This window comes from Heloderma suspectum, chromosome 6 (assembly GCF_057233095.1).
Source record: "Heloderma suspectum isolate Gila_16-S chromosome 6, 16-S_ref, whole genome shotgun sequence".
NCBI classification, from domain to species: domain Eukaryota; kingdom Metazoa; phylum Chordata; class Lepidosauria; order Squamata; family Helodermatidae; genus Heloderma; species Heloderma suspectum.
Window position 1 is genome coordinate 104,699,895 of NC_139463.1, and position 20,155 is coordinate 104,720,049.

The following is a 20,155-nucleotide window of genomic DNA, read 5'->3' on the forward strand; positions in this document are numbered from 1 at the left end:
TGCTATTGTGAATGCTTGAAACAGCGCTACTGCACTATTATGAATGGGGGAAATCAGGCTGTATACTGTGAATGGGGAAAGCAGCTACTGGGCTAGGCTGCATATTGTGAATGGGAAAACAGCACTACTGCAATATAGAGAAATGATGAAACAGCATGAAGTAGTGCTATGTGAGAAAGAAAGCCTCTGTCCAAAAGTGCCCTACTGTGAACGGGGAAAAAGAGGGAATGGGGGAGGGCACCCCCTCCCCTTGACCATGTCACAGCCAGGTCACAGAGGCATGCTCAGGATTTGATGTGGGGGGACAGGGCACACGGCAACAGAACCACGCGGGAGCATGTTTAAGGAAAAAGGAAGCACTAAAAGGACTTTCCAAAAATGCACATTTCCAGAGGAAAGCTGCAGGGTTGGTGCGGATTGGCGGCAGAGCCATCTGTTGCGAATGACACTAATGTGCTCTCACTGCACGCTAAATCGACCGTATAGACTGGGCCCTGGTAAAAGCTGCTCCATCTCTGGGAGAGAGAGAAAACACACATCTTCTATGAAATTGGTCTTATGGTGAGAAGGCAGAAGCTTGGGTTCAATTCTCTCTGATAAACACACTGATGGTGGGTGACACCCATACTACAAAACTGTCCATTCTTTTTCTTTTATCTGTTTATGTGCACAATGCTGTGAGCCAGGAAGGAAAACCACAGAAAATAGATTACATGGCCTCTGCGTTCTGTTAACGCTGCTTCTTTCCTCCCCTAACCACCGCAGGCAGCAAACCGAGCTTGCCGGACATTTGCAGGGGCTGCTGGGCGTCCTTCTGCAGCCAGCCTTGCAGCGTCTTTGGGCAGGGGAACGACAGCTGCTGCTGAAGTTGCACCATGCCGAAGGCTGCGATAGTCAAGCCTGTTGGTGATCACCTGGGGGGACATCCTTTAGAAGCTGTGGAAGGGCAATCTGAAAAAAGTTCAAGGGCACACTCAATATGTTCCCTGTCAAGGATGGCTTGACTGGGAGCCGATGCAGGGAGCCTTAATGTCCTGCTGAGCAGCTTTTATAACAAGAATGATGCTGCAGAGGTGACAGCTGAGGTGCTGAAAGCCGTCAACTGAAGCATCAGATCGGCAGGTTGCTTTCACTCTCATCCAGATTGGTAAGGAAAGGGAGCCCGTTCCCGCCCTCCGTGATCCAAATCATGTCATTGTGTGGGTGGAATGGTGGGGAGGTGAGGAAAGAGAATGCTATCACATTCTGCGGGAGGGCGTGTGCACTGGTGGATCCATATAAAACCACCTGGAGCTGGAGCTGGGTGGAGCTGAGCTTATTTCGTCTTGTTCAGATGCATCAAACATTTTTGTTGTTATGGGAGTGGGCTCTTGGCAAAACTCAAAAGCCCTATTTTCCCTACTTCTCTCTCCTTCCTTTTCTTCCCCTCACAGTGGCTGTATCCACATGTAATGCTAAACTAGTTATTATATATTTTATTTATTTAAAACATTTGTATCCCACCCTTTATCATTAAGATCTCAGGGTGGCATACAGATAAAATCAATTTCAACAGTATAAATAATTTAAACAGCTAAAAACATATTAAACCATTAAACAAGCTAATACCAATTAGAAAATCTAAAATGAAAAAACAGTTTAAACAGTGTGCAACAGCGTGCAACTTCAATTAGCCCTCAAAGGCTTTGGTGAAAACCCATGCTTTAACTTGGTGCCGAAACAAAACCAACGTCTGTGCCAATTGGGCCTCCAAGGGGAGGGCATTCCACAACCAGGGTGCCATAGCAGAGAAGGCCCTCTCCCACGTCCCACCATAGGGTATGTCTCACACTGGTGGGATGCAAAGGAGGACCCCTCCAACAGATCTCAATCCTCAGGCAGGCATATATAGGGAGAGGCACTCCCTCAAATATCAAGGTCTCAAGCCGCTTAGGGCTTTAAATGTAATCACCAGCACCTTGAATTTCCAAACAGAAGCGTATCGGCAGCCAGTGCAATTCCTTTAAAACTGGCATTATAGTATCATTCCATGATATTCCGGTCAGCAGTCTAGCGGCTGCATTTTGCACCAGCTGCAACTTCTGAGTTGTCTTCAAGGGCAGCCCCATGTGAAGTGCATTGCAGTAGTCCAGTCGGAAAGTTACCAGCACATGCACTACCGTGGCTAAGTTATCCCTGTTCAGGAAAGGCCGTAGCTGGCGGATCAGCCATAGCTGGCCCCAAGTACTCCAGGCCACTATGGATTAGCATTTCAACAAAGAGGCTGTGTGAATCTTTGGCTCATGTGATCCCATCTCCCCTGGCATGGCAACAAGGAGGAGATTGGAATCTTCTGCTTTCATTTTTGATTAACCACTATTTGGCCTTATGTCTAAATCCTAAACTATGGTTGGTCATAACTATGGTTGATTTGTTTTAGTAAACCAAGCCAGCTCCATAAACCATGGTTAGAAGTTGACTTGTTTCCAAACTCATCCTCACAGCCACACTGGCATGTCTGATTCCCCAACTCAGTCTGTTTTTGGTGGGGCTGTAAACCCATTCCGGGTTTCAATCAGAACCAGCCAGAACTCTAAAGGAGCTATTCAAGGTGCTGAACCCCATCCCCAAAATACAGTAGGTCTCCTCTGGCTGCACAATACTTATGCATGTTTACTCAGAAGTAAGCCTCATGGTGTTCAATGGGATTTACTGCCATATAAGTGTGCATAGGATTGCAGCCTTACTCCCTTAGCTTGGGAGTGAGCTCCATTGACATCAATAGGACTTATTTCTAAGGAGACATGTATAGGATTGCACTGTTCATACCACAATTGACTTAAACGTTCTTATTTTGTCACGTTGTTTCTGACCCTAAATATCTGAAACAGTCTTCCTCTTCAGCCTAATTCTCTGCCTGAAACCTATGCCCATTATCCACACAGCAAAATCATCCACTGTTGCAAATGTTCAGTAGTGCTCAAGTTTAAGGGATCCTGTACACCAGGTTACCCCACATGAGATACCTAGAGCAGTGGTTTGGCTAGGGGTGGCCCTTGGGGCTGAAGTCCACAGTCCAGGGGGCCTCCAAATGACCAACAGGGAGCGGCAGAAGTTAGGGCAGTGGCAAACAGGCCCTGTGTCAGCACCTAGGCCAGCACTGGTGTTCACCTTTCATTCAGAGAGAGAGAGAGAGAGGCGCACAAGGCATCACATGATTACAGAAGCTCATTTTATTTAGGAACATAGGAAGCTGCCTTATCCTGAGTCAGACCCTGGGTCCAACTAGCCCAGTATTGCTGACACTGCAGCAGTTCTCCTGGGTTTCAGAGGCAGGAGTTTTTCCAGCCCTACCTGGAGATGCAGGGGAGGGAACCTGGGACCTTTTGCACGCAAAACAGGTGCTCTACCACTGAGCCACAGCCCCCCACTAATCTATCTATCTATCTATCTATCTATCTATCTATCTATCTATCTATCCATCCATCCATCCATCCATCCATCTATCACTAATCAATGTGCCTCTCTCTCTCTCTCTCTCTCTCTCCATCCTTCCTTACATGGTGCTTCAGGGTACCAGAAGCAAATGCCATTGTATTCCTGTAGTCGTGATGGTGCCATGATTTCAGTGAGTTTAAAATGTGAAACTGCAGATGCTCAAAGTCTCCCTGCCTCTCTCCCCCCCCCCCATTTGCTCTAACACATCAGGACTTCTAAAGCATGGAGTGGGGGTGGGGAGAAGAGTAAGGTTAATTGCATGCTTCACAAGCAATATGCATGGCCATCTAAAGGGGGTGTTCTTGTCCAGGGTGACTTAGACCGATGTTTCTTTTTTCCTTTGGAAATGTAAGGTTGTCCTTCAGATCATACCAGTAGGGCAGAGAGAAGTGTTTTGTCAAATTCACTTTTTATTATTATTGTTTATGTATTTATTTGTTTAAAATATTTCTGTGCCACTCCATAACCATCTTTTAAAACAAAGATAAAAACAAATTTTAAAATACATACAATTAATCTATAAAATGTATAAAAACCATGACCTAGATACAATTAATTTTAAATTTAAAAGGCATGGGGATTTTTTTTTTAAATTGCATGTGATGTTTAACATGTATCTTTTAAAAATTACATATAGCGGCTGCTGGAGTGCTGGAAAAGGACCACAGGAGGCAGGGAGGGGGAGCCGAACTCTTTCCTGCTGTGCTAGGGTCCTGACAGAATTGCAGCCAGGCAGCTGCAGTTTGCATTGGAAACAAGGCTCCCATTGATGCTAATTACAGCTTTAATTCTGATCAGAGATGGAGAGCTGCTTCACCCCTCCATTCTTGAGGCCATTCTACATGTGACACCATTGAAGACACAATTAATTGCACAAATGTTTTTTTAAAGAGTAAATAACAGGTGTGGGGAAGCCAGTTTGGCTCAAGAGCTACTAGTCCTGATGACTTGCGGCATCTCCAGTACCAGAGGCAGTACACCAGTTGTTGGGCTCTCCCACACTGGAGGCATTCAAGATGAAGCTGGACAGCCATCTGTCAGCTTTGACTTGGGGCATTTCTACACCAGCCTAAAATCCTGCATTTAAAATGGGCTTTCTGCTTCTGTTTTAAATGCAGGATCACCACTGACTCCTTTTACATGCGCTTCCTTTCCCCCCGCCCCTTCTCCCCGTATCTGAGTCTTCCATGATCTTTCATTGATCTCACTCCTCTTCTTGCCACTTTAACTCTTTTGATGGAGGAAACTGAAGCGGAACACGACGGAGTAATTTGATAGCTCATGAAATGTGATCTATTTAAAAATGGAACAAAGGGCAGTTAGTGCAGGAGACGCCCTGGAGGGCCGCGGCAGGGTCACGACGTCATGTAAAGAGCCTGCAAACTTCCGTGAAGAAGCAATCTCAATCACAGGATAAAAGCTCCATGTGATGAAGCCCTGAGATTCCTGCATGGAGCAGGGGGTTGGACTCGATAGGCCCCTTCCAACCCTACTATTCTATGATTCTACTTCTTCACAGCTCAGAATTAAACTATGGAATTCACTACCACAGGATGTAGTGATGGCCACCAGTTTGGATGGCTTTAAAAGGGGGTCATGTGGCGCAGAGTGGTAGGTGGCAGTATTGCAACTGAAACTCCCCACGACCTGAGTTCAATCTCAGCGGAAGCTGGGTCGCAGCAGGTAGCCGGCTCAGGTCAACTCAGCCTTCCATCCTTCCGAGGTCGGTAAAATGAGTACCCAGCTTGCTGGGGGAAAGGTGGTCACGACTGGGGAAGGCAATGGCAAACCACCCCGCTATAGTCTGCCATGAAAACGCCAGCGTAAGCAGGCGTCGCTCTAGGGGTCAGTAATGACCCGGTGCTTGCACAGGAGGAACCTTTCCTTTTTTTCCTGGACAAATTCATGGAGGAGAAGGCTATCCCTGGCCACTAGTCCTGATGGCTATGTGTGACCTCCGGTACCAGAGGCAGTGAGCCTATGTACACCAGTTGCTGGGGAGCATGGGTGGGAGGGTGCTGTGGCGCTCATGCCCTGCTTGTGGTTTCCCATCAACAGCTGGTTGGCCACTGTGTAAACGGAATGCTGGACTGGATGGACCCATGTTTAGCTGGGCATGTTTAGCCTTGAGAAGAGAAGACTGAGGGGAGATATGATAGCACTCTTCAAGTACTTGAAAGGTTGTCACAGAGAGGAAGGCCAGGATCTCTTCTTGATCATCCCAGAGTGCAGGACACGGAATAATGGGCTCAAGTTACAGGAAGCCAGATTCCGGCTGAACATCAGGAAAAACTTCCTGACTGTTAGAGCAATACGACAATGGAACCAATTACCTGGGGAGGTGGTGGGCTCCCCCACACTGGAGGCGTTCAAGACGAGGCTGGACAGCCATCTGTCAGGGATGCTCTGACTTGGATTCCTGCACTGAGCAGGGGGTTGGACTCGATGGCCTTGTAGGCCCCTTCCAGCCCTACTATTCTATGATTCTATGACCCTTGGTCTGATCCAGCAGGGCTCTTCTTATGTTCTTATCAGGACCCGTTATACAGCCAATGAGGGCACAACAGCAGCAAAGGGGCAGTCTTTATGTCACTCCTGTGCCCTTATTGGCTGTGTCCCTCCAAAGGCAGCATCTGATTGGTTCTGCTCACTGCTGCTCAAATGTTAAGGAAGGAAGGAAGGAAGGAAGGAAGGAAGGGAAATGTTCATTTAGAAGGATACCCTGTGAGGTTTCAGCCTTGCCTGGCTGGCTGCCACAGTGCTTCCTTTTGCCAGCTAGTTAGGAGGAGGAGGAGCCCCTGCTGGCCGCACCCCTGCTCCCGTCACCACGCAGCCGCCTCTCAGGGGAGAGCTTGGGGGCGCTCCCAGACTGTGGGTCTCCGGGCCTGGCCCCATGGTCTGACCGTGGCAGCGGCACTGTTAGTGGTGGCTGCCTCTTCCTTTCCCTGCCTCCAGAGGGAGAGCTCGCAGAGTCAACCTGCTCCTGTGTGTTTGGTGAGCAGGCTGAATGGTCGGAGTAGCACCGCTGGCCCTCATGGAGGGCTTAAGAACATAGGAAGAGCCCTGCTGCATCCGACCAAAGGTCTCCCTGTTCCCGCCTTCCATTCACACAGTGGCCAGCCAGATGCCTGTGGGAAACCCACACGCAGGACAGGAGTGCAAGAGCACGCTCCTGCTCATATCCTCCAGCAACTGGTATTCAGAAACACGCTGCCTCTGATACTGGAGGTAATACCACCACACTACTCCTGACTAGTAGCCACCGATAGCCTTCTCCTCCATGAATTTGCCTAGTCCTCTCTCAACGTCACCCAAGTTGGATGCCATCACTACATCTTGGGCTAGTGAATCCCATGGCTTAACTATGTACTTTGCGAAGAAGTGCTTTCTAAAGGGACAGTGAAGAGCTCCAAAAGCATCTCCCCAAACTGGGGGAGCGGCCATTAAAATGACACATGCGGTTTAATGTAAGCAAGTATAAACTGTTGCACATTGGGGCAAAAAATCCCAACTTCACATGGGGTCTGAGCTGGTGGTGACTGAGCAGGAAAGGTTCTTGTGACTTTTAAAAAGCATGTTCAACATTTCAGCTCCACTGTTTTGAAAGCCATGGCTTCAGCTGAAAAGCCCTCTGACATTATAAGGAAGGCTAGAAGGAAGTTAACAGAAGCTCTTCAAAAAGACCCTGAGCTGACCTTGCACGTAGCAAGGTACTACCCGTTCCTCACCCCAAGCGAATTCTCTTCCCTGATAAAGGATCCAGACAAGTCAGCTGGTCGTTTGATCGATACTGTGCTCCAGAAGGGAGAATCAGCTCACAAAGAATTCCTTGACTTCCTGGAAAACCTGAGACATGTCTTCCCAAGCTTGCGTCGCACTTCTGAATATTTTGAAGATGGTGAGTGAATGATGCTTCCTATAATTGGGGGGGGGGGGGCTTTATTTGCCTTTTGCAAAGGGCTCCTTCTAGATGACTGGCTCGTAGTACTAATAATCATTGTTCTTCCCTGGTAAGGGACAAGTGGAATTACAATTGATTCCCCCCCCCCCGCTTCCTTTATTCCTTAATTACTGGTATTTTTGTGCTTCATATCTACATTTTTAAACTCGAATGTGGCATTATGTGTTTCAGATAGCCCATGAGGAAGGAGAGGTTCTCTGAAATGCTGGGCTTGCACAAAAACAGGCACTTTGTTATTTATATCACCAGTATTTTTCTGCATTCGTTGTGGGTTATGCAGGCCGCATTCACTCGCATTTTACGTGGGGATCAGATGACATCATCGCCTTTTTGTTATCAGCCTAGTCATTGTTCCACTTTTTTTCTTATTGCAGAAAAGCTGATTTTAAAAATAAAAGAAGACTGAAACAGCTCAACAGGTGTCTCTTTTTAAGCAGTAGAATTTTGAGGCTTATACTGGCAGAGCCTTTGTTTTTTCTAACTCACCTTTAATACAAAGGATTTATTTTGGTGGCAGCAGTTTTATGGTCAAGGGTTTTTACAGTTGAGATGGCCTTGTGGCAAGGAGTTCCATAGACCCAAAGTGTTAAAAAGGGAACAAGAGCAGAAAACCTACCTGTGTTTTTTTTTGCATTTCAGGACATCGGTGGGATAACTCACAGCTCGTTCCTCCACATTTGGCGTTAGAACCAGGATAACCTGAGGTGGTCCCTTGAGGTTTTGGTGGCCGAGGTGGGATAACCTAAGTGTGGTTCACCACAAACAGATTTCAAAGTGTTTTTCTTTTATTTTGAAAATTAAAGACATTTATCTTCCTTCTTTACTTCCTGTAATGCCTCAATTTATTGTTGTAGTTTTACTTGATCATTTCTTGTCTGACCAATTAACTTCTAAAATGGCTTTCTTCTTCTAACAACAACAATGTAAGCTGGATGTTCCTATATGAAGGAGCTGTGGTTTGACTGTGCCTCCCTGTCTGCAGAAAGCCCTGCAGATCCTTGGGAAAGTGTCATGTGTGGTGGGAATCCCAATGAGGAGGTAAGGGAGTATCACTATCATCCTTATCATCATCTGTATACTAACAGCAAACTTAATTCCCCGTGTAACCAAAATGGTGCCACACACACTCAAGAGGGAGGTATCATCAGACCTTTGGGAACCCCATGCTTTGCAGAAATAATAAAAAAAAAACATTGGGGGGGGTTCATGCCCCCCAAAGCCCAAGCTGAAGTATATGGCCCAGCTTTGGGGGGTGGGATTTATTGGGGGTGGGGTGAAATCACCCCTTGAAGATGGAATCAATTTCCAGATGGAATTCCACAGCTTTGCAGTGAGGGGTGTGTGTATGGGCACACGTGTGTGTGTATAAAGCCTTTCCACAGCAGGCCAGCAGCATTCTTGTTATAAGGTGCAACACAGGAACGATGCTGTGTCATGATGCAGCATCATTGCCAGGAGTATTCTCAGAGGGGGGATGTGGGTGGGAATGGCTAAGTCATGAGGCAGATGCATTCCCATGGGGATACGCTGTTAAAAGATTGCCTCAGGTCTTTTTGTGGGGGAGAACGGACCTACAAAAGCGGTGGTGGGGATATTCACCCCAGCTCTAATCCACACTGCAACATTTTGTGGCGGTTCTTCTTGTACTCATTCTAATGCTCATTATCCACCAACAGAGAACAGGTATGCATTGAATCCACCCCTCCCCCAGGACCACGGCCCTTGTCTGCTTTAGGGGCCCGCTGTGGCTGCCCCTCTTCTTCTTTTTTAATAATGTAGGCTGGCTGCAAGCTTGAGGGTCCTCTGGGAAAGCTATCAATGGCGACTAGTCAAGATGGCTCTGTGTTACCTGCAGCATCAGAGGCAGTATGCCTCTCCGCACCCGTTGCTGGGAAACATGAGCAGGAGGGTGCTGCTGTTGCACTCATGCCCTGCTTGTGGGCTTCACGCAGGCGCCTGGCTGGCCACTGTGGGAACAGAATGCTGGACTAGGGAGGCCGTCGGCCCGACCAGCAGGGCTCTTCTTGTGTTCTTACAGTGACCCCTGGCAGGACCCCCCTCTCTCGATGGCCTTGCCAGTCTTGCCCTGTGGTGGTAATGGGCAGCAGCACTCTAAGCAGCACCAGGCGTCCCGTGCGCCTTTCGTGGCTTGGGGGGGCGGGGGCTTCGTTCCGCGACGGTTTCCGGGGGGCTGAATGCACTGGCATTCGGCCTCACCAAGATCCGTCATGGAATTCTCCAACATCCCTAGCATATAGCCCCATGATGTTCAATGGGATTTACTGCCGTGTGTATAGGATTGCAGCCATTCTTCCTTAGCCTGGGAGTAATCAAATAGGACTCACTTCCTTGAAATGAATAGTGCTTACTTCTGAGTAGACATGTATAGGGTTGCACTGTTGATACCCTATTCATACCCCAATTTACTTAAATGTTCTTATTCCATCTGGTTGTTTCTGACCCTGAACGTCTGAAAAAAGGCTTCTGCCCAGCTCTCTGCCTGAAATCTGTGCCCTCTATCAACACAGCAAAATCATCCACTGTTGCAATTGTTCAGTAATGCTCAAGTTTAAGGGGACCTGTGCACCGAGTTACTGCACATGAGATACTTAGAGCAGTGATGCAGCTAGGGCTGGGGGCCAGTCAATGGCAACAATGCTGGGCTAGACTCGGGATAAGCAGCTTCCTATGTTCCTAAATAAAATGAGCTTCGGTAATCATGTCATGCCTGGCCGGCCGGCCCCTGACTATAATTAGAAGGGGGGGGGGAGAATGAAACGATGCTGCAGTGACCAGCATCACCCCTGGTGGGCCCCAGCATGCCCATGCTGGCCCAGTACTGCCCCAACATCTGCCACTCTCTGGTGATCATTTGGAGGCCCCCATGGCTGTGGGGCCCTGGACTTCAGCCCCAGGCTTAGCTCTGCTTTCTGTTCAAAGAAACACAGAGATCTAGAGGTTTTGTACTCTGTCACCTTTTTCTAGGCACACAGTATTCTCAGCACCATTTCCACCATCATGGGCATCTAGATCCTTGATTCCACTTTCTTCTTTGGAAGGCAGCACAGTACCTGGTCCCTCTGCTCTGTTTTGTGTACCTGGAGGCATCACAGCTGTGCCTGGTTTTTCAGCTTCACTTCCTGCCTCAAGGGACACACAAGGATCCCCACCCGCCACCTCATTTCCTCTCTCTCTGACAATTGACAATTTACATTGTCAAAATGACATCTAGTTGTAAGGTAAATTGTGGGCATAGGGGAAAGGGTTAAAGCCCCCTACCTACCACTTTAGGGTCCTGATCCATATGAGGTCCAATGAGCTTACTTTTGAGTAGAAAAGAAGAAGAAGAAAAAACTTAGCTACATCTTTAAATTAGCATGCAGTTTGACCCTCAGAGGATTTGGGAGGGCTGGGGATGGAATGCACAGGTGGGGAGAGCAGAAGGATCCAAGGCTTACAGCACCTTTCTGAAAGAAGGAAGCAGGGCAAGGACCCTGATCTTTGCTTTTACTTTCTGGGTGGTAGGAAAAGGACATGCAAGGACTGTGACTCACACTTAAGAGCATCTCTACACCAGCCTAAAATCCTGCATTTAAAATGGGGCTTTCTGCTTCCATTTTAAATGCAGGACCGCAACGACTCCCTTTCTCATGCACTTCCTTCTCCCCCTCCCCTTTCCCCCTCCTTCTCCCCCGGATCTGAGTCTTCCATATCTTTCATTGATCTCACTCCTCTTCTTGCAGCTTTTCCTCAGAGTGAACCCAAGCGGAAAACAATGGGGTAATTGGATAGCTCATTATCTGCTATCTATTTAAAAATGGAACAAAGGGCATTTAGTGCAGGAGATGCCCTGGAGGTTCACAGCATCATGTAAAAGGCCCGGAAACTTCCATGAGTGAGAAATCTCAATAGCAGGATAAAAGCTCCGTGTGAAGGAGCCCTAAGAGTATATTCACATGCTACACTGAATGTGTATTCACACTGTATGTACATTCATTAAGATAGTTGCGAGAAGCAATCCCTAAGAAATCATTCTCATCATGTGTAAGCTCTACATGAGAGGAAAGGAAGTGGGGATGAGCTCGCTAGCTCCACCTTCTCCCTCACAGTTCTCATCGCTTTCTGCATGTGGAGGGAGACTGTCTGTAGAGGACAGCCTCCTCTACCTGTGGAAATTCTCCCCAAGATTTTAGAATCCTGATTCTTGAAATGAAATCCTGATTAGCATTAGTTAAGTATTTATAACCCCATTTATCATACAGGTCAACTTGCAGGACAGCAGATTCAAATACAGTGGGGAGAGGGTAGGACTGCAACTACAGACTTCTCCACATGTTTGCAGGTCCTTTGTATGACATTGCCAACTTCCAGCACCTCTCTCATGCTTTCCAAGCATTTCCGTGGCTTAATTTGAAATGGAAATAATGTAGCAATGAGAAGATTTGTTTTCAGTGAAGAGAGGAAATCCCACAATAAGAGGAGCTAGACCACAGCGCCATCTAGTGGCTGTATAAATGAAACATATAGAACTCGCTGATAAAGGGGGAAAGTCGGGGGGGGAGAGAAGCATATATAAGGGGCAATCAATCCCGGAAAGAATCTGGAAGTCGAAGCCCCAGTAAAATCATGGGACAAAAAGCCTCTGTGTGGATGCTTAACTCTGCTTCCTCCTTCCAGAGGCATTATTACAGTGTCTGAGTTAATTTCCCTTCCTGCCTTTGAGGAGACAGGAGAATTTAGATTCTCTCCTTTATTACCTCTCTTTTTAGGGATGTCAGAGAATTTCTCCACGAATCTCGGGGAGGCCGAATGCCAGCGCATTCGGCCCCCCAAAATTGGTGGAGAAACGGTCTGCCCCCCCCGCCCCCGGGACAGGACTTACCTTGTGCAAATGTCCCTGGTGGCGGCGGCTCCAGTGGTGCGGCGGGGCGGTGGCAGTGGCTGCAGCGGCCGGTCTTCTGACCGGCTGCCGCCGCCGCCATTTCCAAGTTAAAAAACAAACAAACAAACAAAATGTGATAGGCTACGTAAAGATTTACGTAGCCTATCACGGCTAGATTTTTAAAAAACACCGTGATAGGCTGCGCGTAAATGTTTACGTAGCCTATCATGGCTGACTGCAGGGACGCAAACGGCGGCTATGGCCGCCGCCATTTGCGTCCTGGCAGGACAGGATTCGCGGCGGGAGGGACGGGGCGCCTCCCCCCCGGCCAGAATTTTTGGGGGGAGGGACGGGGCGCCTCCCCCCCCAGCCAGAATTTCGGGGGGGAGGGACAGGGCGCCTCCCCCTCCGGCCAGAATTTTGGGGAGAGGGACGGAGCACCTCCCCCCCCCACGAATCAACTTTCGGGTTCAGGTAAGTGACTTTCGTACATCCCTACTTTGGATCCATGGCAACATCCAGGTGCTCAGCTTCACTTTCATTCTCTTTGTCCTCAGAGGAAGCTTGGGGTCTGCCTCCATTTCCTTTGTCTGGAGATCCAGCAAAGTATGAGTTTCGGGTAGCACTTCCTTCAGTAAAGGATGCAGGAATGCTTGCATCTTCAGTACTGCTTTCTGTCCCTGTAGGCATCACAGTGACTGTTTTTTCAGCTTCACTTCCTGCCTGAAGGGACACAAATGGGTCCACACCTGCAATCTCATTTCCTTTCTCTGGAGGCGTCATGGTATCCAGTTTTTCAGCTTTACTTCCTGCCTCAAGGGACATAGAAGGATCCATATCCGGCACCTCATTCCCTCTATCTCGAGGTATCATGGTCTCTGGTTTTTCAGCTTCCCTTCCTGCCTGAAGGGACACAGAAGGATCCCCATCTGCAAACTCATTTCCTCTCTCTGGAGGCATCACACTGTCTGGTTGTTCAGCTGCACTTCCTGCCTCAAGGGACACAGAAGGATCCCCATCCGCAACCGTGTTTCCTCTCCCTGAAGGCATCACAGTGTCTGGTTTTTCAGCTTCACTTCCTGCCTTTGGGGACACAGAAGGATCCAGGCTCTCTTCTCCATTTCCTCTCTTTGGGGCTGCAGCAACTTTCAAGTACTCAGTTCCTGCTCCCAGATGCTCAGCTCCCCTTCCTTTCCCAGAGAACACAGCAGTTCTTTGGATCTGGGATCCATTCTTGAGTTTTAATAAACCTGATAAGAATGAGATTAAAAAACAACAACTTCAAATTCTGTTATTGAAATCCTACATTTCCTTACGAAACATGCAAGTGTTTCTTCCTTTAACAATTAACTTGAAAATACTGAATGTCGCATAAACAAAATTCAAGAAGTGCGGATTATCTTGGCATAGAGAGACAGTTGTAGGAAGAGACACACAGGTTACACTTCTGCCAGTTATGCAGCAGTTGAAGGTATGGAGCTCCACCCAGGAAAAGATGGGTGCCCCATTTTTCAAGGGAAGGAGTGGAGCCAAGACGGGGCCCAAATGCAATTCTTCTCCACAGAGTAATCTGAGAGGCGGTGAGAAACAGCACTGCTGTCCTATTAAAAGATAGGTGTTTGTCAAAAACCCAGAGAGTATAAAATATAATTTGATATAAGGGTCAGTGGACACATGGGACAGTAACAGCCACACACAACTATCTCCGTATGGTCATGGGCACAAATGAAGCCAAGGACATATACAGAGAGAATCCAGTGCTGTTGCTGCATGTGTGAACCCAGTCCTCAGAAAAAGAAATCCCACACTCCAAGAATATTAGAAAGGGTCACTCACCATCTTCTAAATATTCGGAAATGGGCCTCAAGCTTGGGAATATATGCTTCAGGTTTTCCAGGCAGTGTAGGAGTAGCTCATGCTTCACTTTTCCTTTCCCCAGCACTGTGTCAATCAGGCTTTCCACTAATTCTTGTGGATCCTTTACTTCGCTCAGGGAGAAGAACTCGTCCTGTGTGAGGGGCAGGTGAGTCTGCTGCATGCAAGATCATTTGAAGAAGAGCTTCTGTTAGCTTCCTTCTTGCCTCCTGAATAAGATTGGAGGGGTCTTCTCCAAAAGCCATGGCTTCCAACCCAGCAGAGCTGGAGAAGGAAAAACACATTATTTTAAAAGGACACATTTTGGGCCTTGCATAACTAGGACTTAGAATGGAATAGATTCCCCCCACACAGTATGCATGAGAGATCTTGCGCCACTCTTGGGATAATGTGCCCCTCACACAGGTGAGTGTCTCTGCATCGGTCCAGACTCCAGACCAAGAGGAAGAGGATTACATAGTCCTGTAAGGTAAAGGCAGGATTATACCTCAAATATTGTGCTTATTTAGCTTTCCCAGCTCCAAAGTACGCATATTTAAATATGTGCATTTTTTAAACTTCCTGTTTTATGTAAAAAGCAAAGGCGGGAAAATGGCGGGTGCTCACCGGATGGGTTCGCAGTGAGTCCTGGAGAGCATGAGTGGGCACGAGCGGGGGGCGAGCGAGAACAGCGTCGCGGCGGGCGTCTGGAGAAACCAAGCAGGGGTGAGTTTTTACATCCCAATCTTAAGGGTGCCATCTTAAGGGTGCCTCCCAGGTTGCTATAGAGGATTTAGCCCTCAATAATCTTGCTTTGGAGTTGGCTTACGCTGAGACCAGGATGATAAAGGAGCAAATAAAGGCAACTGAAAAGGCCAAACAGTCAAATGAACAGTTAAATGAACAGTTAAATGATTTGATGCTAAGACAAATGTCTGAGCTGGCGTGTAGCATTGGAAGACCAACTAACGAAGGAGATGCGAGCCAGAATGAGTCAGTTGATGGGGACAGATTACCAACTGAGAGATGGTTTATCGAGCACATTAAATCCTATCTACCCAATGCAACGAACTTTTAACAACATTGGTTGAAGTGCTAAAAAAGGCTGACCTAGGGAACAGAGAGTTCCCAGAGAGAACAGAGAGAACAGCCTAGGGCTCTCTTCACACCTGGCATTTTATCCCACTACAAACTGCTCCTTTTGATTCCAGATCCTTTCCGGAATTTACAATGGCCCTGTATACAGGCATCTCTCATAGCGTGTCCCTCCGCATTATATCTTTTCATGGCTGGATCGAACTGCACGGAACAATCAGGACAGAAGGGGGATGCTGGCTCCATACCCCCTCCCCTCCCCTGATCATTGGTTCCTGTACCATGATTGATGGCTCTGCACCATCCCTCCACTCCTCTGCAGCAGGAGGGAAGTCAGAAGCTGTTGTTGCTCTTCCCCCTTATTTTGGCTTCCCAACAACCCTGCAAGGTGAGCTAGGAGAAGAGATAGTGGCTGGTTTTCTCCCCCCCCCCCATGCTGTTGTTGCTCTTCCCCCTTATTCTGGCTTCCCAATGACCCTGCAAGGTGGGCTAGGAGAAGAGATAGTGGCTGGCTAGGTGGGAGGAAGTACAATGGAACCACCTCAGCATTACTGCCTTATCTAAAAGAACTTCACACCCCAAAAGGAAACTATTAAAAATGACCATTCCAAGCTCTGCATGATGAATTTATTCAGGAGAGGAGAAAAGGCACTTTTAATACCCACTGAAATCCTCCTAACTGTCAAACCTTTCTCTTGCATGGCTGAGAAGGGAGACTCCCTATCCACCCTGGGAGGAGAAAAGCCCATCAATCTGGTGAGCAAAAGGGAGAAGAAGAAGCCAGTGAAGTCAGTGGGAGGGGGAGGTTCCAAGTACATGCATTGAAGGGGATGGAAGACCTTAAGACTGCTACTCTAAGTAGATGTACAATGCAGTCCTATGCATGCCTATTCAGAAGCAAGCCACACAGATGTCAATGGCACTTACTCCCAGGAAAGGAAAGCTTTACAGCCAATGAGTTTACTCAGAATAAGCATTGCTGTGTTCAAGGGGATCTCGGAGCCTGTAGTGGAATGGGAGAGAGGCAGAAACAGTCACTGGAAGCGTGGTCAGTGACCTGCCCCCCTTCCCACCAATTTGTTGTCATGACAATGTTAGTCAACACCGCCCAGCAACACCCCCTAGCACACGCCCACACAAAGTGGGACAAAGCGCTAAAGGGGAAATGTATGGGGGGGAAATGAAAATTTCAATTGCAAGCACAGAAAATGCTGAGATTTCCCCGTTTTCAGATAACATGGGAAGAAGGAAGGGAAGTTGTGAGATAGCAGCAGGAGAGCAGTGCCATCGTTTAAAGCTCTGGTGAAAACCAGATATTAAAGAAGAACGATCCTGCTAAAAAACTCAGGTGTGAAGAGAGCCGAGGAAGGAAATCCAGCAAATGCAGGCTACAAACAAACACTGTCACTGCATCAAATAAAAAGGAAGTGGCCAAGACAAAGGGTGGAACCAAAACAAAGAAGAGCAAAAACATCAAAATTATAAAGGTGTCTCCTATAAAAAATGAACTTCAATAATCTTTTAAAACTTTTAGACAAAAATACTGCACAGAAAACTGAATTGAAGTTTAAAGGGGAACCTGAGGATAAGATAAAGAAAAGTGACAGTGTTAAACTGCCTTCTGAAAATATAATGGGCCCTATTTTACAGATCCCATGTTATCCCAGACCAGCTTCAGGAAGAGGAGTTGACGGACTTACCAGTTCCACAGGAAATGAAGAGGTGCCTGAAGAAGCCAGGGAAGGTTGGTAGCTGGAACTTAGTACTGATCCATCAAAAGCTGGTTTTGCCCAACTATCCTAAACCCAAGGGTCTTTTATCTCAATGGGAGCACAAATTACACCTTCTCTAAATCTTGGACATGGCCCTTCCGGCTCTTTTTTCTCTTGCATATATTATTTATGTGGAATACTTACATTGCAATCATATCTGTGCACAAGCGGTGGTCACATTTGGTGACCAGGATTTAGCCAGACTGTTATTCAACAGGAGGGAAGTACTCAGTAGGGGTGAACAAATTACTTCCCCTGTTCCGGTCCTGGGCATCCGCGAGGGTGGGGGAGGCGATCCGTCCCTCATCCAGGAATCCTCCGCAGCCGGCTCCGCTCCGTGGCGAATCCGCAGAGCCACTGGCTGGGCCCGCCTGCAGCTGGACTTCCATCTGCTGCCGGGCTGCAGCTGCAAATGGTGGCCGCCGTAGTGGCCGCCATTTGCATCCCTGCATTAACCAAGTATATATTTATATAGCCTATCATGGCAAAAGGCAGGGACGCAAATGGAATAGCGGCCGCTATTTACGTCCCTGCTCTTTGCCGTGATAGGCTACGTAAATACTTACGTAGCCTATCACAGCTAACGCAGGGATGCAAATGGCAGCCGCAGACCAGGGCAGCCATTTGCGGCCGCAGACCAGGGGCAGCAGACGGACTGGATGGCCGACACCAGGTAGGGTCCGTCCCGGGACAATTTCACAGGGGGGGGGATTGCTCCATTCCGCCACGGACTCCGGGAGCCCGTGGCGGAATTCTCTAACATCCCTAGTACTCAGTAGATATGGCATTCCAGTTTCAAGATCCTTTGAGAATCACGCTCCCCCTCAAGCTATAGGGAAATATCCTAATTTAGTCTAGGAAAGATGCTCAGCTGGGGAGCCCAGCTGTTCAAAAAAAATCAAAGAAAACCTCTCTCTCTACAAAACCCAGCTTTACACAAGCAGAAGTGAATAGACCCTGTCGGGGCCTCTGAAAAGTGGGGAGTGTCTGCCAAGGGAAAAGAATTTTACAACAATGCGGAGAAGGCATTATTAGACTCATTTTGCACATTGCCTCGAGATGTATAAAATGAAATAGTGACGAGACTTGATACCTTAAGAGAACATCTGATTAACATGCAACTAGAGAGAGGTAGATCTAAAGACATAGAAGGTGCACAAGAGGATGGGTGAGATAATGATGCTTTACACTGAGACAATAATGTGAAAGGAAGATCCAGTGTCGAACAGCAATCCTTTAAAGTAAAAAGGGGTCCCATGAACTGCACGAGAATAGCAGAAATAAACCCACTAGTGCATAAATTTGATCTGAGACGTTTGGGGAATGTCTCTGACCCTCCAGCTCTAACCATAAATTCTGTGATTCCATAGTTTCTAGTGACCTCAGATCGGGTCACTTGGCTTGATACGAGATTTCTGGAGGACGTGGAGTTAGGGTCCCCAGAGACACCAGTTGTGGCCAATGATTACCCAATGAATATTGTGTGCCCGGTCACCTCAAATGTTACCAGAATAAACCTGCTAATGGATATTAGGTGAGGCTTTTTGTTTCTTAACCTCCTGAACTGCTTAAAAGCGATATAGATTAGTGGGCCCCATTACTGGCAGGGCTATTTGCACATAAAAACAATATAGGCCTGATTCCAAACGGTTGGAATCTAAGTATAATTGTTCCAATATATCAGAAAGGAAATAGACAAGATCCAAATAGAAAAGGCCTATACGCCTGATTGACATTCCAGCTAAAATATCAGCTAGGTATCTCCTGCACAAACTTGACGACTGGGCCGAAGAAAACCTCATCCTTGTGGAAGAGCAGGCTGGCTTTAGGAAAGAACAATCTATTATGGATTATTGTTTTGTTCTGCACCGCCTGATAACTAAGAACTCTGCAACAGGGAGCCAGCCTTTGACCGCTTTTATTGATTTAAGTGCAGCTTTTGACTCCATAAATAGGAGTCATCTCTGGGGAAAGCTGTCATACAAATATTGATCATAGATGTTTATTTTTAATAAAAGAACTCCATTCTGATATATTCCTGAAAGTTCATGTAGGAATAAGTTCTGCCCTTAGAGATCAGTTCCCAACACAAAAAGGCATATGCCAAGGCTGTATTTTAGTGCCTTTTCTTTTTAATTCTTATATTAATGATATCATAGCATACCTTCATAAGCAAGGAGTACCATATGCCCCCAAACTCAAATAGAACCTTAAATATTATTTTGTATGCAGACGACATATTACTCTCAACATCTTAAGTAGGTCTAAGAAGACTTTGAAAACAGTTCAGCTCATATTGTGTAGACAATGGCTTACTCATTAATAATGACAAATCAAAAGTTGTAGTTTTTGGTAAAAACAAATAAAAAATAAAAAAAAATACATAAATGGCGCATGAACTCTAAAGAGATAGAACAAGTAAAATCTTACTGCTATCTTGGTTTATTTTTTTTGGCCTCAGGATCTTGGGTCTTACAAATATAGAAAAATAAAGTGAAATCAATTGCTTACATACAATCGTTAAACAGGCTATTTATTTATAGATACCCTGGTTCATTATATCCAGTTATAAATATTCTTAAAGCAAAGGTGATACCAATGCTAATTTATGGTGCAGAAATTTGGGGTTTTACAGATCTTTCAAAAATTGAAAATATTCAAAGTCTCTTCTTGCGTATAATTTTAGGGCTCTGATAATCTTCCCCAGCCTACTCAATTAGAGCTGAGTTGGGTATGCAAAAGATATCTGGATTATACTATACCAGGATAGTTCATTTCTGGTGTAGAATAAACAACCAATTGGAAGATAGGTTGCCTCAAATCTGTATGGAGGAACAGAGGATATCCAGTTTGGGAAATTTCTGGTAGTTAAAAACTATCAAAATTGCTCCTAAATTTTGGCTTCTCTGTCCAAGTATTAAATCCAAGAGAAATTGCCAGAAGAAATATATTCAAAGAGTTTTCAGCATAGCAGCACAAACTGACTTAACTGCCCTCACAACCTCAGCCACCACAAAATGTCTAGCCAGGGCAAAACAACAGCACCAACTTGAAAAATATCTGACATTTCCCATGAAAATGGAACATTGGACAGCTTTTACTAGACCACGTTTT

General features: G+C 46.7%; 1 long non-coding RNA gene across 1 annotated transcript; it reads left to right on the plus strand.

The window, feature by feature from the left end:
• The first annotated feature begins 753 nt into the window (after nt 1-753).
• LOC146342251 (uncharacterized) lies at nt 754-11,969 on the plus strand. Its single transcript, XR_014783933.1, has 3 exons — nt 754-1,147; nt 7,234-7,375; nt 8,078-11,969. It is a non-coding gene; the product is annotated as an uncharacterized LOC146342251 (long non-coding RNA).
• The last annotated feature ends 8,186 nt before the right edge of the window (nt 11,970-20,155 follow it).